The sequence below is a fragment of the Taudactylus pleione genome, unplaced genomic scaffold (assembly GCF_031769625.1).
Source record: "Taudactylus pleione unplaced genomic scaffold, aTauple2 ptg000127l, whole genome shotgun sequence".
Classification (NCBI taxonomy): domain Eukaryota; kingdom Metazoa; phylum Chordata; class Amphibia; order Anura; family Myobatrachidae; genus Taudactylus; species Taudactylus pleione.
In genome coordinates, this window is record NW_028284529.1 from 20,469,038 (window position 1) to 20,479,877 (window position 10,840).

Consider the following 10,840-nt stretch of genomic DNA (forward strand, 5'->3'; position numbering starts at 1 on the left):
ATTTAGAAAGTTATTGGTTGCTAAGGGATACAACCCTGTGTGCACACACTGTAGCCACTTTGGACCTCCATTAGAGGTAGGTGCAAATTCACCTAAACAGTACAAATTTACACCTGGACAATGCATGTTGATTTGCTGATAGTGCAAATTTTCACTGTGTGCATTTTACCTCTGAGCTAAAATGTACCTCCCTCCCAACTTTACATTTGTCTCTACCCTGCATTATGGTTTGACAAAGTACAAAGTTGCACTTCCTAGCTAGTTTTACTATTAACTATGACTGAGGCCCATTATGTTAAATTAGCTTTGGTACGTATTTCACAGTTGCGTTGAAAAAAGAAATGTAAAAATCAGACTTACATTGTGGGTGAGTCAAATACACTATTTATAAATACAACATTCCACATTAAAATATTGATCCCAAAAGGTACAGAAATGTCATAATTAATTTTACTATGCATTATATTACTATGATGGCATGTTTGTAAAATAGAGATTTTGATGCATGCTTTTTATAAAACACAATTTCATAGCTGTACCAGGGAATGTTGAGGATTAGTGTGTTAACAGCCATCAGCTTGTAGCCAGGACAGAGGGGAAAAGTTTAATAGTTTCCTGTATGCCTGTAGATTTCATTAGCACTCTGATTATTTTCTGCCATCAATGCTAATTAAACAAAAGCACCTCTGACTACCTAAGGTCTGCAAGGTCTTCAAGCGTCTTAGTCACTGTTCAGATACAGTCTGATAACATCACAGATATGAACTGCATGCATCTGTGAGGCAATTAGCTGGCCAGATCTCCCTGGCAGACTTATTACAAGCACTCTTACCCACTGTAACGCTATATCTGCATGACTATGCAGCATGAAAAAAATTTTAAATTACTGTTGCTGGTGATTAAGAGAGCCAACAATTAGATATGATCTGATGTTATATTACACCGCATCCAAGCTGCTACAGTATGCTCAGTGATTTGGAAGAGAGAAGCTATTCAGAAAATCGATATACAGAAAACACTGGATACAAAGTGAACTTTAAAAAAAATGCTAATCCTTCAGAGATATGCTGCGCTATAGTCGCATTAGGAAACCCATTTAGTAACAGCAATATATATCCTGTAAACAAGCTGCAGTTACTCACTATCATTGAACATGACATTTAAAAGAAAACAAAGAGCAGCAATATTTAAATAAAAAAGAAGTCTTGATTTGTCACATAGACAATTGAAAGCCTCATATGTCACAACTGAAGCCTAAACAATATCCCTACATCTATGTTACTCGGCATGTTGCAATAGACAAACGCACCTAAGTAACCTTCAAGTATATTACTGTTTTCTATTTTTCTTGACATAATCTTATCAGGTCTATAGCTCTCCATCAAAATAGTCAGACAACATATTTTTCCTAGCTTAAAATAAAGGCTAACTATTACTTGCCTTACCCAAGGATTGTAGCCAATAATGGAATGCTAATACAATGTGCAGATGGTAAGATAGTGTACTATTGACCATTGTTTTGGAGTGGGGAACAAGTTATCTCTCTTGCATGGTTGTGTCTGGCGTATAGATTGTCAATCTAATAGACCTTTGGAAATCACAAGAAATACAGATTTAAGATCCTTTAAAGTCTGCATCCTGAGGGGAACAAATTGAGATGTTATCGGATGTACTATTTGAAAACCAATTCTGTGGAAAAGAAATAAGTTGAAAGAAGCTTTAAAAAATAAAATAGTCTTAGGACAGCCTTTGGTTATGTCATGGGCAAAAATACTGTATAATGAATTTAGTTTTGAAAATCTGTGTAAAAATGTAATGTTCATTATAAGATATTTTCTAGAATATTAAATGGAGTGTGAAAAAATAAATGATAGCAAAACAGCACTAGAACAACCATTTTCTTAAAACTTATAATAAGTAAATCAAAATGTACTTTGCAGTAAACGGCATGTTGACAGATTGGCAATTGCAGAGTATTGCAGTTTATATTTTTGTAATCTGTTTTCCCCCGACACAAAAATGGGGGAGTCACCGGCATTCAGTGCATAACATTTGGGATGTATGACGGTTACATGTAAGCCTATGGTGTCCTGCACTGAGTGCATCTATAGATCAATGAATCTCAGAGTATTACATCAGGGCACAGGTACAACTGTTGTTCTATACTGTATATGACATGTACTCATTGGATAGTGCGCTTGATATCGCACAAGGATTGCAATCCAAAATAACCCATTAAAAAGCAATTGTATATCTAATTTACAAGTACAGTTTCTTTATCAGTAAAATATCACAATGACCAACACAACTCAATTGCACATTACCATGGGCCTGATGCAGAGATATACCCTAATGCCGTCACTGCTGCATCTGTGCACACAGTGAATGTGCGATAATATGCAAATGTCGTATACGCCGAGGAATGTATTGAGGCGTCCACCTGCTACTTTGCAAATCTGCGTAATAGACACAAAATCGGTTACAGATCATTCGATCATTGCAGTCCTGAGTTGCCCCATGGTCGGGCAGAATGGACACATATACTGAGATGCCAGTGCCATTTTCATTCAATCTGGAATTGCAGATGCAGCCTGTGACACCCCCTGAAAGAGGTCATGACGCGCCCGCATTCTTTGCTGCCACTCAACACTTCCTCCCACAAACGCTCCCTGACTGTTAATCACACTGCACGTATATAGTCACAGCAAGCGACTACAGTAATGTACCGTAACACATGCACCATGCGACTCAGACGCATACACAGACGGCCGATAATCATCCAGCTGCAAAAATATCGGCATGGCGTACAGCTCGGGATCCAGCCTCCATGTTTTCTAGATGCTCCTTTCCCTTCTTAGAATGTTTTTATAAAACGTGTAATGTAAAATTTTGCCTGCAAATACATTATTTAGATTGGTGGCCCTGAGCCAATAGTAGCAAAACAGTCCTGCAAGTTACACCACGGAACAGATTTGTTCCCCTCCGCTTTCATTTCTAAATAAAACATCAGTAAAACCATCAGGTGTGCGTAAATCTCTGAATTAGGCCTATTGTTCCAGCTTTGACATACTGTACTCATGGCTCATTTAGAATTAATATGTTAAGTTGGACACATCGTAAAAAAAAATTATATTATTTGCAACAGACATATGTCATGTGTACAAATATATAAACATCCATACACCCATGATACAATTGAAATGTGACATGACAGAGTTATTATTAAATTGTAAACTCGTGTTGCCCTATTTGTACATAATATAATAATGTAATTAAGTGTTATACACAGTGGCGGATTTTACTGCCTCGTAGTGGCAGTGACTTCCCATTGAAAATGCTCCCTGCTAATCACAGTCCAGCAAGCAGTCCCAGAGGGAAGTGTTTTCTCCCCCTGGGACTGGCAGTGACTGTGATAACAAAGAGCGTTTCCCATGGGAAGCCACTTCCCTGCTATTACAGCAGCCCTTACCAGCTTCTAGGGGCTGCAGCTGATGAAGATGGACAGTTTGCTAATTTGTGCATATTCCCGGGATTGGGATCCTGCGCATGCGACAATTACAGACCACCGGCAGACAGGTAAGTAGCCGACACTGGTCATATACACAGCAGAGACTGTCACATTTTCCATTTAAAATACAATTAATATAATGAATTATTAATTAATTAAATAAAACACCTCCAATTTGTTATTTACCAGTTTCAAAATTAGATAAGAATCATCTTTCCAGCAGTAGTTAAAATAGAAATGTCACCTAAGTAAGGCAAATAGACAGCCGTGACTTCATATAATATAGCAGAGGTTCCCAAACTCTGCCATTACAGTCTAGGTTTTAAGGATTTCCATGCTTGAGCCCAGATGGTTAAATCAAATTGATTGAGGTACTGACTATGTCATGTGTGCTCTAGCATGGATATCCTTAAAACCTGGATTGTAATGGGTACCTCTGTAATATAGCTACACTATGTAGACAGAAGTGATTGGACACCCCCGTGCAAGCAAAGTGCATACCATGCATACCATAGCATTGCATGCGAGTTCTAAATGGCCACAAATGTGGCGGTTTTGACAAGAACACTTCATTGGGAGGCCCATGCACTTGCAGTTCTACGGAAACAACTAAAGTTTTTACCTACAAAGTACTGACGTCAATAAAATCTTGTTGATCTATTTGCTGTCAGTGTCCAATCACTTTTGTCTACATAGTGTATAATGCTGTTCAATGTAAGCATTATTAGTTAGAGGGTCATTATGCAAACAGCCAATCAGAAGCAGTAAGGTAGTGTTACTGTTCACTATAATTATCATTGAGGATTGTTGCTCTAGCCCTCTATTACCAGCAAGAAATATGCATCCTTAAGGCATGTCATAGTATGTATCCAAATTCAATTATGTCCAAATTATGTGAACACACCATTACTGTACTCATCTAATGTTTTCACATACCTACCTGTCCACCATCCACGTTTTCAAGTCTAAGGGGATACAGGGAAATGATATGCCAAAATCTTAAATGCATGTTTAGGGCCTGATTGAGAGTTGTACATTATTCCAATGTTCACGCAGTTGAATGATTATCGATTGTCTGCACATGCATTCCAGGCACAATGTACATGCAAGGCGATTAAAATGTGATTACGGTTGCAATGAGTATTCAATCGCAAGTGATTGACAGGAAGCAAATGTTTTGCGGGAGGTAACGGGAAGTGACGGCCCGTTTTTGGGTTGTGTTTCCATCAGTGTCTACAATGCTATACACAGAGAACATGGCCCTAGTTTCTCTGGTCCGGCGGCAATACTGAGCAACCATACAATCACTCAAGGATTCTATGTTTGCGTGACCAGTGTCTGATGCTGTGTAGGTGCACACAGTTGGGAACAGCTACGAAGGCTCCGGTGGGCGTGTCAGTACAAGTTTATGTGGCTGTTGCATTAGCATATTTACACATATCTACAGCTGCTGAAAGCAGTAAAGAAATATCTACTGTATCTTGTGCTAACATTTCTGTATGTCCAACATTATGCTCCATCCTTGTTTTATTCATCTTGATGAGCTGTAAACGCTGCTTGATCCTTGCCGTAACGCACATCATCCGGATTAATGCTCAGATTCTGTTACAAGTTTACCAAAGCAGGATCATTTTTTAACATATCAATACAAATGTCCCTGTAGCTATAACTGTCCATTGATGGCTCGTTCTGTGGCCACTGTGCTTTTGATTGTAATTATTGACTCTGTAATATGAACGATTGCACGAAGTGTACAAGAGGCTAGACATAACAAATGGCAATGTTATGCTGCATGCAGTTTTTATAATTACAATTTGATACTGCTAGTTTCTCTACTTGTGTATGATCTAGAATTTAAATCTAAAATGTGAACAGTGTTCGTAAAGCATACTCGGGAGATGTACTAAGCCTTGCAGAGAGATAAAGTATAGAAAGCTAAAGTAACAAACCAATCAGCTCCTAACTGTCATTTTTCAAACACAGCTAGTAAAATGGCAGTTATGAGCTGATTGGTTAGTACTTTATCTATCTTCACCTTATCACTCTCCAAGGTTTTGTACATGTCCCCCACAGTATGTAATATAAGATTTTTACCTTGACTTGTAAAATCAAACGTATATGTAATTTAGTTATTTACTGTAAATAGATATGCCGTGTATGCTAGTGGCAATTGGAGTATGTATTACCAAATAGCTCATGGTTAGATTGCAGTAAAAATCTGTAATATGACCATGAGCATCCAATAAAGAAATAATGAGATAACTCTGAAAAAAAGGAGACAGCTGAAGAGTTAAAGCTTTCCAATGAGGAAGCAGATGCCTATAGGTCTCAAGGTTGACTGAATTTAGCTGCTACTGCTGTTATGAAATTTATTAGCCTTAGGCCCCTGTCTCAGCCACATCCTTTATTTTGGTGCTTCTGGAAGCAAAACTACTGTTGCTAATGAGTGAAACAAAGCAAGAAACTAAATCAGTGCACGGACTAGAAATTTTTGCAGATACTGAAACACTGTATTCACGGCAGATATTTGAGCTGTTGATCTAGTGTTTTTCCCATTTGCTGCTTGAAATTTTCATACTTTTCATAACAGCTGTAATTTGGATATGTTTAGCTTATGGTTTGTGTTATTTAGTAATCTTTCCTGGGTGTTTTTAGTACCAGGGTGGTTTACAGGGCGGACAACAATATACTGAACTCTCCCTGTTTTTGTGTAATCGATTACTCCGAAATTATAAAAAATATTTGACATATTTTTAACCCAGATCTGAAATACTATACTTAGCATCAGGGAGATCAGAGGAAGTGAAGGTCCAGGTAGGAGGTGCAGGGGCTGTGGTTACACGAATAACATTAACCCAGCCACTGCTGCTCAATGCCGCACATATCTATTGAGCAGCAAGGGTCAGGCCACAATGAGGCGGTTCACTACAAGTCATCAAACCCTTGGATCCAGGATGCTGGTTGACTCTTGGAAGCATGTTTTCCAACTCTCCCGGAATGTCTGGGAGAGTCACAAATTTCTATGTGCTCTCCTGGACTCCCGAAAAAGTGAGAGTCTCCAGGGATTTGATGACACCATTCACATTGAATCACCACGCTGGAAAATTTGGCAAATCACAGCGTTGAACAGTCAGGGGAGGAGCCATGATGATCTCATTGCAGCACCATATTCCCCGCATTTCTGACATGTCCCACTTCAGGACCCTCCCAGAGGGGCTTTTTAAAAGTCAGTAAGCATGCATAGGAGCCCAGGAATGCTGCCAGGATATTAGGATTCTTCAAATCTTTAGATGAAGTATGTAGCAAACCTATGAATGGGCAGAAATAGGAATAATGGTGTGTTTCACATTGTTGGCAAAACTTGCTGCTTACTGTGGTTGCACAACTGCAGATTAAGAAGGGTAACAATCCCAGACATCCTAGAGATAAAGATGAAATGCAACAGATGTGCCTAAATAGAAAAGTGAAAAAAACACAGTTGGTGTATTACCAATTTCTTATCTCCCATTTTTTGTTTGAGTATGTGTTGGACACAGTACCTTTCAGGCTTTACTAGATAAAGATGAATATATACTTTGCTAAGGGAGATTGACATTGATTTGCATGTGAGATCATTATGTTGTAACTTTGCTATTTCATATTTTGCCATGTTAGTTAGCACTCCGAGAAAACTGGAAGTCAGCCCTGCAATTTTACCTTGCTATATATTTTTCTGTAATCTTATCCATTGTGTCCAGCCCTTTGCCGCCTTGTCAGAGGTGTGATGGAAATTAAGGCCCATAGCATGGCAATTTTGACATGACAATGACTAATGTATTCATGCTCTTTGGAACAATGTTTCAGAAATCAGTCAGGAAACACTGCATATAAATTACTCTTTCATAGATTTGTAAATCAGAGGACAATTTTTCCAACATTCTAATTTTTACTTTGAATAGTTTAACAAATTATATAGAATATAGATCTGTATATAGAATGTGCACCGTCAGTTTAACATTTGTTTTCTTTATATAAACCAGGACTGGGCACATTTCTTCAAAAGCTAAGGGGAGAATAACATGTTGTAAGATGTGTTAGCATGTGCGGTTATACAAAGATAGTAGAGATGAGCTGTCCATTTTCATCTTGGATCTTTCCACCATGTTTGCATCTCAGAACAAGGCAAAATATCATCTTTGTCTGTGAAAGATGACAATTTGCCTTGTTCTGGGTTCTGCATTTGGTAGGAAGATCCAAGGCAAAACCGAAGCGCTGATATGGAAAAAAAATTGTTGAACATTATAAATTTTCTTTCACTCACTGCTGAAAATATATACTGGTAAAGCACCATACCTTAAAATCACTACAAATATAAATTAGTTACCTACTGTCCATAATTTTGAGAGACAGTACAATATTTTAAGGATATTTCCCTGGAAATTTATGTCAATGAAAATGTTGTTTTATCAATACTGACCAACTGTGCTTTTATTATGTTTATTAGATACAATACTCACTATGGGGTAACATTTACTAATGTCAATTAGCGAATTTCAACATACTGGCTATGGTACAGGAATGGAAGATCTACAGTGAATGGGTTGACAACAAATGGTCAATAGGTAATAGGTAGACAGGTCAAAAGGTTGACATGGACTGTGTGTAAAGAACAGTATGTCTATTAGGAAACATATTTTTCTCATGCTAGAAGACAAGTGCAAATAAATGTTGTTGATGATGACTTGGAGTAAACCAGACACATATGCCAATGCAGAGCTGGACATACATCAAGATGAGTGGAAATATACTATTTCTATGTGCATTTTTTACACTAAAAGACACAAAGCATTCTAGAAGTTGCCCATGAATAGCTACCTTACTTAGGTTGAGGTGGCATTAGCATATAACCTGTCACCTTTCACCCCCCCACCTTTCATATTTCCCACATACTGTACACTATGTAGACAAAAGTGATTGGACACCCCCACGCAAGTGAAATGCATACCATGCATACCACTGCACACAAGTTCCAAATGGCAACCATTGTGGCGGTTTCGACAAGAACACTTCTTAGTGTGCCCATGCACTTGCAGTTTTACACAAACACCAAATGTTTTTATCAGGATGACAAAGCCACTTGTCATGTTTCCAGGGCGACACTGGACTGGTATACAGAAAATATGGTCACCCGGATAGACTGGCCAGCTCAGAGTCTAGATCTTAACGCCAATGAGAACCTCTTGGTCGATTGACGGGTGCATTATAGGCCGACTCGACCTTCTTCAGTGTCACAGTTGGTCACTGTTCTTAAGGCAGAATGGCAAAACATATGTTCCTGTTGCCCAAGTTTCCTGAAACTTGTGGGCAGTTTGCTAAGAAAGGTGTCTGTAGTAATCACTGCACATGGTGGACCTACAAAGTACTGACGTCAATAAAATCTAATTGATCTATTTGCTGTTTGTGTCCAATCATTTTTATCTACATAGTGTATTTTATACCTCTCTTTTTATCTCTATCACAGACATCAGTTTCCTCCAGTTTTCATCTTTACTGAAAATATCAGAGCTCCAGGAATCAGTACACAGATTAGTTCTTATATTAGGATAGTAACAAAAATAGGCAAATACGCATTTCAAAAGAAATAAAAACAGTTTAACCTCCTGTAACTTTCATCAGATTTACAGTACCTGTTTGTTTTTCATGGAAAATTCTTGATTCATGGCTTAAAGTAATTATGAGACATTTTTGTATGTGGATCTTTTTATTACATTGCCCAGAGTGAGCATAGAAATTAGCTTCCTCGTTGTGCAACATTAAGACACCATCATTATTATAGTATGAAAACGGGAACCAAATATTTCCATCTTTGTCTTGGTGTAAAATTAAAATATGAGCATGAAAGTCAGCAGATGAGTAACAAGCATAACAGTTAAATCAGTAGATGAGGTAAATTACCAATATTGACATCTGCTGGTGAAACCAGAGAATTGCATGTTTTCAAAATAACATTGTGTTCTAATCCAACTACAGATTATGTTGTCTATGAAAATAAAATATTTCATAGTTTTGAAAATTTTACTTGTAATTTGTTTGTTTTTTTGACATTACTAATTATTTTGTCTTCACTTGATGGAATGCACAAATAAATCTATTTATATTCCAAGATTTAAAATAAAAAAAGGTAAAAATGCCAAGGATGAAACAGTACTGTATTTTATTATTGCAGTATATGTTTTATTGATGAACTTAATTATGCATTTCCCTGTGGCATGCATTATCTGTATTTTGAGAGGCAAGTTTTCCTAAGAATGGATCCTACGTACAATTCTCATAGTATGGAGAAAAGATCCCAACTGTAAGACAAATATTGTCCATAGTATTTTCAACAATGTTTTCAGTATTTTACAGTAAAGAAGTTGAAGTGTACTGGATAAAACAGATAATGGTTTAATCTGTAGGGACTTATTTATCAATTATATTTACGATATATCTCTCAATATCACCAATTTTTTGGGGGGTACTTGCAAATACAATGGAGCTGTTGAGACAGCTCAGATAGTGAGGTACAGTACAGAATGAATCAATGGAAAATAAGAATGTAATGGTGTGGGGATGCAGAAGGGGAGTACATATTGGGGGAGTTAAAATTTACTTAATATAATTAAACATAAATTATAGCATCAGTCTCTTTATTTAGTAACCATACCTCATACCTAGTACCTTTACCTAGTACCTTTATTTAATAGCCACACCTTGTACCTCATAACAAGTGTGGAACATCCTTACACAGTGGCAGTTATTCCTTGTGCAGGGGCCACAGTAACATTCTCTGTATCATTTCAATTATAGTCTATGTCAGTGGATCCCAAACTGTGTGCCGTGGCACCTTGGGTGTCTCAAGACACTTACAGGGTGTCTTAGGCTGGTGGTCTAGCACAAAATAAAATGATGTATGGTCGATGTAATGTAAATATGTGGACAAACAGAAGCACAACCCTGTCCACACCACATAACTGAACCTAAAGATGACAGGTAAGCACAATTTGCTTTACTACATTTTTTTCTGAATTTCTCAATAACAAACATTTGGCTTAGGGGTGCTGTGATAACAATGCTGATACTCTAGGGCGCCGTGATTCAAAAAAGTTTGGGAATCACTGGTCTATGTGGTGCTGAAGCAAAACTAAATCCAACAAAGCAATAACAAATTCTGAATGCCTTTCCATATTGTAATATTTTATACAGGGTTTTTTTTACAGACAGTATTTCATTCTTCAACATCTAAATGCCTAAGGCTGAGAGGAAATTAGGTGAACTGAGATGATGGAACATATATTTTCTAAACTCATGAAG

At 37.5% G+C, this 10,840-nt stretch overlaps 1 non-coding gene across 1 annotated transcript; it reads right to left on the reverse strand.

The window, feature by feature from the left end:
- Window positions 1-10,252: 10,252 nt before the first annotated feature.
- LOC148523858 (U6 spliceosomal RNA) lies at window positions 10,253-10,358 on the reverse strand. Its single transcript, XR_015878418.1, has one exon. It is a non-coding gene; the product is annotated as a U6 spliceosomal RNA (small nuclear RNA).
- Between the last annotated feature and the right edge of the window lie 482 nt (window positions 10,359-10,840).